This window comes from Euprymna scolopes, chromosome 12 (assembly GCF_053919585.1).
Source record: "Euprymna scolopes isolate OS-2025 chromosome 12, ASM5391958v1, whole genome shotgun sequence".
Lineage (NCBI taxonomy): Eukaryota > Metazoa > Mollusca > Cephalopoda > Sepiida > Sepiolidae > Euprymna > Euprymna scolopes.
This window is the reverse complement of record NC_136493.1, coordinates 119,946,581-119,954,570: the sequence shown is the minus strand read 5'-3', so window position 1 is coordinate 119,954,570 and position 7,990 is coordinate 119,946,581. Positions and strand designations below refer to the sequence as shown.

Below are 7,990 nucleotides of genomic sequence, written 5' to 3'. Positions count from 1 at the left end.
AGAATGATTTGAATGTCCTTGAGACTAACTGGTTTTAAAGTGTGTGATAATTGTACATTAAATTAATACAGTAAGGGGATCCCCCATTTATATCACAAAATTACAAACATAAGTACAGCATGTAGTAAGAACAGTTAACACACTTCGATCTTGGCCAAAAGGCCAAGAAAAGGGGTATTTATTTGTTCCCCACCGAGCAACTTAGGCAGAATGCCGATTTTTAACGTGAGGAGTACATTGGAAAGTGGGACCAACTCCAATGGGAATAGGGGAGCTCGATATTGACAATTGGTATGAAGGGTTGTTGGATTTATTTGCTTCCCCACTGAGCAAATTAGGCACGAGACCGTTTTTTAATGTGGAGATGGAAGAAGGGGGAGGGAAAGGGGGGAATAGCTCCGAGAGGTGTGAAATGGGAGCTGGATAGAAACTGTTGGTATGAAGGGTTGTCCCTACATTGACTAAGGTCTTATATGTGGTCTTTGCTTGCAGTATGTGCCGGAACAGATACTACACATTGATCTTGGCCAAAAGGCCAAGAAAAGGGGTATTTATTTGTTCCCCACCGAGCAACTTAGGCAGAATGCCGATTTTTAACGTGAGGAGTACATTGGAAAGTGGGACCAACTCCAATGGGAATAGGGGAGCTCGATATTGACAATTGGTATGAAGGGTTGTTGGATTTATTTGCTTCCCCACTGAGCAAATTAGGCACGAGACCGTTTTTTAATGTGGAGATGGAAGAAGGGGGAGGGAAAGGGGGGAATAGCTCCGAGAGGTGTGAAATGGGAGCTGGATAGAAACTGTTGGTATGAAGGGTTGTCCCTACATTGACTAAGGTCTTATATGTGGTCTTTGCTTGCAGTATGTGCCGGAACAGATACTACACATTGATCTTGGCCAAAAGGCCAATAAAAGCTTAAAAAGCTAAGAACAGCATGTATTAGCCACATACCTTTGAGCTTAACCAAAAAGACCAAGCACAAAATTGTTACGGACAGACAGAGAGACCGACCGACAGACCGACTTATAATCGTTTCTACGCGAGTAAAGACCGGTAGACAAATTGCTATTTACAAAATGAATTAATCAGCCATCGCACGAACTTTAAAATAGTTACATTGTTTTTTTGTGCGTGTATGATTCGACATAACCTTCTGTGCATTATTGGCACAAATGTAAACACGCACAATTTAATAAAAGAGGGTTTGTATTAGAGGAATACTACCGCCGCGAAAAATATTATTCATCCCGCCAGATGAATGTTATATCACGTCGTTTGTTTTTTCGATTACTCGACTAATTGCGCATTGACTTAGAAATAAATAGCATATTCTATGTCCGATAGGCATTGCTTTTTTTACATATGCATCATCACTTATCAAGTCCCAGATGTAATTCGCGGATAAAGGTTAAGGGTACACAGTAGTAAATTGGACAGTATAGTAACCGTTAGTAATGGGAATGTGGTAAATGTCTTAACTTAAATGGAACGGCTCATCACGGACTTGTGTACGTTGGATTGAAGACAACAGAATTGTAGTCAGCAGAGAAGCTGGCAATCAGAAGATAGTTCCGCAGGCGTAGAGTCCTAAGAGAGAAACTGTCCTCATGGAATCTACGTTAAGATTTAGGCACAGATAAAAAGGGGGTCTAATGATTGATAATAAAAGATGATGCGCACAGTAACGATCCAATATTACTGCTCCATATAAATCGAGAAAATTCCTCAGTAATGGTGATTAATTTGTTAATAATCAAAAAAAGATCCGAAAATCTCTGATGATCTTGATAGAAATGTATGTGTGTTAATGACGATCCTCGAAAGTTTTTTAACAAGGTCAACTACAAAAAGAAATACGTTTAGGCGTATAAGCTGCTAAAGCTATGACGAAGTGATGTTGATTAAGCACAAAGTAAACAGGATCAGAACTGATTCTATAACGAACACACACGGACATTAACACTCATATACATACACACACATATACATATATATATATATATATATATATATATATATATATATATATATTTATATTTATATCATATTGGTTTCCCTCTTCATATATATATATATATATATATATATATATATATATATTCCTGAAAGTATGAAATACTAGCATATGTAAGAATTTTTAAAATGCTATAATAAATTTTTTCAGACTTTTTACGAACCCGGTTCTTATTGTATAAAACATTTCATTTGAAATGAAAGTTGGTGCCTTAAGCTCGCATACACACATCAATATTTTATAATCATTGGAGTACTATGGACGCAATTTCAACTTTTAAAATATAAATGTACAAATTTTAACAATATTTCTTGCTGTTAAAATTGGGCGTGCTGGTTTGTTCCTTAATAATGGAATCAGAGATGTCTTCATGGTTGGGTTCAAATCTCTAGAGCGGCGATTACAATGACACCCTTTCGTGAAAATTTCAGAAAACAATGAAACAGTAGTGCCTTTAGGTATTAAAAAATAATTATAATGTTAGTAATATCAGCTCATTTAATACCTTTGTTGTTATTGTTTAGTGGTTTATAAGTGTAACAGTGTAAGAAAAAAAACTTGTTCAGAACTCTTTCATTTTATAAAAAGAATTGTCCTCATAATTTTTATGGGATCACATATATAAATGTGAAGTTATTTTTTAAAATTGACGTGAACCCTAGAGTATTTCAATAAAATATCAAATATAAACAAGTACAGTTATAGAGAAATAAAAACCGAGTCAAATGAGGTATAGGTTGTCTAATAAGTTATATTCAATTTAGCTTAAATTTGCCGTTTTTGAAAAAAAATACAAGTGCGGGCTTTCTTTTGCAAAATTTTCGAGGCGTATTTCGGTATTTGTTCCTACTGTGTTAATATGTTTTACACTTTTTCATTCCTTTTTTAAGAAATAAACGCCGATATTTGGAATATACGTATTCCAAATATCGGCGTTTATTTCTTTCAACTGAACGTATATATATATATATATATATATATATATATATATATATATATATATATATATGATTTTTTACACAGTGATCGTCACATATCAAGGCTCGGAAGCCACTCAGGGATAAGGGTTATGGCAAGTACATTACGTTAGTGTGGAGATTTGATGAAGTGTTTACTTAAAGGGGCGGTTCATTAGGAATTTGTAAACGTTGGACTTCAACACATCCAAGTTGTAGTCCGGTGGGGAGCAGGCAGACGGAACAGAGTTCCACAGGCGTGCAGTTCTAAGAAAGAAGCATTGTTCATGGAATCCACGTTTTGATTTAGGCCCAGATAAAGAGTGAGGGGAATTTTTCACAGTGGATTCAGCTAGACGGGTGTTTTTCGTGAAAGATTGGCGAGGGGGATAGAGATTGGAGTTCAGACGAGCACCTGCCATGGAAATAACGACAAAACAAAGATAGACACGCAACGTCTCTTCTGTGGGAGAGAGGTTGCAGGGTAGAGAAAAGGGCACCCCCACTAAGCCACGAAGTTTATTTTGTACTCTGTCAAGGCACGATAGGCTGTTTTTGCAGCTCCTGTCCAGATATGGCAGCAGTATTCCATCCTTGGACGTACTTGTCTTTTATATAGATAGAGAATTGCATCAGTACTGAGATATCTTCTGTAGCGGTAGAAGGATCCCACCATCTTTCCAGCGACCTTGGCAACAGACTTGATGTACGTGTTCCATTTCAGATCAGGAGTAAAGGTCAAACCGAGACGTTTGTCAAAACACGGGGCATCACACAGACGAGAGCCATCCATCCTTATTGATGCTAGATGGGGATCGAAGCGTTGATGATTTAAGGATAGGAGTTTGGTTTTGGATGCATTAAAGGTAACTAGCCGCGTCTTCCCCCACTGAACAACGCGCTCGAGACCAGAGGACAGAGAATCAGAGAGAACTGTGTCATTTACAGCCTTTGATGTGTTGCCGTAGATGGTCGTGTCATCAGCATAGATATCAACGAATGATTAAAGTATGTGTTTAGGGAGGTCATTGATGTTGGTCAGGAACAGAGTTGGGCCCAGGATTGACCCCTGAGGGACTCCAGCATTTATATTGCAGGCCTCCGATTTTTGTCCATCTACCACTATTCTTATGAGCCTATCGGAGAGAAATGATTTAATGATTGAGAAAAAATTTCCAGTTATACCGTAGCTTGAAATCTTGAAATCTTATGCCATACCTTGTCAGAGGCCTTTTATATGTCAAGAGCAATTGCCCTAGAAAGGAAGCCTTTGTCAAGAGATTCACTAATCCCGTGGGATATAACGGGCAACCCATCTGCGGTAGATCTTGCAGAGCGGAACCTATAGTGTTTGTCACTAAGAAGGTTGTTTCTGCTGAGGTGGTTTACTTTTTCTCTATTTTATATGGATTCCAACAACTTACTCATAACATACAGGATACCTATAGGTCTGCACTGAGAGGGAGATGACTTATCACCTGAATTCTTAAATACAGGGCAAACTGATTAGGTCTTCCAAGGAGTCGGAAAGCACTTCTTCTTAAGGCAGCGCTTAAATAGTTTCCTAAGTACGGGAACAATTTTTGGTTTAAGCTTTTTTAACACTATAAGTGGGATTCCATCAGGGCCAGTTGCTTTACTGGAATCAAGGTTCTTGATTAGCTTGGCGACCTCATGCACGGATATTTGTATGTTACCTAGCTTGTTCTGTGTTACAGGAGGAAATATGGGGAGCTGATGGCCTTCGTCGCATATGGTAGAATTAGCTGCAAAGTTATTTGCAAATAGTTTGGCCTTGTCTGACGCTGACGATATGCCCTCTGGTCCATTGATAATGGTTCGGATAGAACGCACACTTCTGTTCAGGATCCTATTTGTTATTTGCCAAAACTGGTGGGAACCAAGCCGTTGATCAGCTACCTTGGATTTAACAGACTGGGCATATAGCTCTCTTGCATTTTTATTACTCTTTTACAGTGGTTGCTGGCAGTCCTGAAAACAGATTTAGTCTCAGTTCATCTATTACTTTGGTAGCTATGGAAAAAGTGATTTCTCTGCGCGATAGCAGCAGCACATTCTGGGGAGAACCATGGCTGGCTGTTAGGTTTTTGTTGGGAATTTTTGGAAGGTATGAATTGGTATATGCCTACAATTAACCATTCGGTCAGATCTGTTACTATAGAGGACACTTCCTTTTTAAACATGGAGTGCAGAGGTAAATCAGATAGGAATGTACGGAAGCTATCCCAGTCAGCTATATAGTATCGGTATAGAGTACGGTGGAGGGGTACGTCTGGGGACTTATTACAATGCCAAAATAGCATAATAATTATTTATTTGACGTGGCGTAAAATACGCTAAAAAAATTATATTTCAATTCTTCTTGATTATGTAATACTTATTAGAATATTCTGGGATGCCGGGGTTGCCCAGGTGTTTGAATGTGTGTGATCAGCAAATAAAAAAAAAAGTTGTATTACTCCCTTACGCAAAGGAAGAAAAGAAAGTGGAGGTGTGGGTAAGAATGTTGTTCTAATAAATATAACGAAAAATAAAGGAAAATTGCGGGCGCCATAAAAAAATAGGAGTAGTAACAGGCTCGAACCCGTAAGGCTCCAGAGGAAAAAAGAGGTTATAACAGGTCTTACCGATTTGCCTACCGTGGTGGTGGTGTCATGGACGATCGTAATAACGCCTTTTAAGCGATATCGTAAACGCGAGGGTTGAATGTCTTGCAAAAAATATTAGAGGACATCATCGATCAGGGTTAAGGCATTGATGTGCCAATTTTTCGATATATGTCGTCCAAATGATTGAGGTTTAAAAAATCTCGTGAAAATTTGTCGCCTCTGTCGAAACTTTTGAGAGACATACAAACATACAGACATACATACATTAACACACACATTTTAACAGACATGTGAGATTTATATTATAGATTATACATTATATAATAAGCATTAAGACATGCACAATGTTTTCTACGGAATTATGCTTAAGAAAAAAAGTAATTAGATCTATATCCCAGTGTCATTATTTATTAGTTATGCGAAATTAAGTTAGTTTCGACGTAAAATGATGTTGGTTTATAAAAGTATGATATTTTGTATTATTTTCTTTCATTTATAATTCATGATATAAACTTATTATTTGACAAATAAACCAGATTATGTTTTCTTCTTCTGAAAGGGTAAATTTGATACATTCATAAAATAGTTTCAGCTAATCTCTCACGAGGAAATTTAGATAAGATTATTTTAGTAACCCTTAATTTATAATTCCGCGTTTTTTATCTTTGTCAAGCTATTGTATTTCATATAATACGCGTTCCTATTGTGTTGTATCCTAATTATTTATGTGGAGTATTTCAACATAAATAACGGTTGCTTATAAAATGCCCATTAACGCATCCATACTGAGTTCGTTATTTCGAAGATGGATCGAACATAACCAATGTGCCTCGAGCAGAAATAAAACATTTGCCCTTATACAGCGTGTCCAATGCAACGTCTGCGCGAATTGCACATAGAGGGGCATCATTTGTGCATGATCCAATTAACTGGAATACAAAATAGATACCAAATATGTAAAAATTGTTCAGAGTTCTCCTAGTAATATGACGGACATACTGTTACACATATAAATGTTATTAATTATAAAGCCGTTATATAATAAAATAAGTTTTGTGAACTGACACTAAATCTGCTAGATAATAGAAACCAAAAAAAAAGAAATATAATTAACTATTAATTTTGTTCGGTGTGTTGCTGATATGATTAACAGAACAGGCAGGAGAAAAATATCAATAGGATGAAATTATCACAAGCCTCATATATTTAAGTAAATTGCTACGAGTATAACGGCATAGGTTTAAAGCGAATCGATGAATTCGACTAAACTATCGCGGCAAATGCGATAAAGCAATGCATACAGTATAAATGTATACAATTCGTGAGAATAGATATCAACAGAGAAATGCAAACGATCCATGTCAACTTATATCTGTTACAGATGGGGATAAAAAACCATAAAAGAAAAAAAAGTGGAGCTTAATAAAAGTGCGTATATGATTCTAAATCTTAACATGCAAATAATACTACTAATAAAACAATTATGCATGCAATGGCGGAAATATTTTTAAAGATAGAGATTGGCTTCAAGAGTTCTTGACGGGAAGTAGAAGCAGATATAAACCCAATATATTCACCGACGAATTTTCGAATGAGGAAAAGAAATGCGTTTCAGAGTGGATTCTTTGTATATAAAAACTCCAACAACAATAGATTTACACTATCATGGAATACGTTAACTTACTCTACCAATAAGGAAATGATATAATTATCTTATTAAATATAACCGTAAGCATAAAGAACAAAGTACGATTGATGATCAGCTATATATTTAAATTGATATTCTAGTGGAAAATAGAATGTGAGATTATTTATTTTAATTTCACTAGAGAATCATTGATGGAAAGAAGTATAAATGTCGGTTTTACTTAAATAATAATAAACGTAGGCTCATTTAATATATTAGAGGATATATATATATATATATATATATATATATATATATATATATATAATAAAACAAAATAAAAATTACAATTAAATTTACCAAAATTATTCAAGATGGTAAAATTAAAGTATATTATAAATATTAAGGAATTAATAATTATAATGTTATCTTAACCAAATATAAAAAGTTCGATAAAACCAAATAGGAGATATAGCTTATAATACGAGCAAAAAGATAATAGAACATGTTAAAAACACCTCGAATTGAGTTAAAAACATATTTAATCTGAAAAGGAAACACTAGATAAGTGGATAGTCCTTAATCCGCGGAGTTTCGAAGAAATACTATCCTTCTCATCAGAGGGTAGGAATTAGCGAAATGCGGGATCGGATTTTGCATTCCAAAGTATTTGATGAAACGACAAGGAAGTCAAAGATCTTACTTGATAAAAAAAAGTGAAACAGAGGGAGTATGGTGAGGAAAAAGGTGATTACACGT

At 35.7% G+C, this 7,990-nt stretch overlaps 1 pseudogene; it reads right to left on the bottom strand.

The window, feature by feature from the left end:
• Positions 1-387: 387 nt before the first annotated feature.
• Positions 388-547, bottom strand: LOC145291801 (U2 spliceosomal RNA; annotated as a pseudogene).
• Between the last annotated feature and the right edge of the window lie 7,443 nt (positions 548-7,990).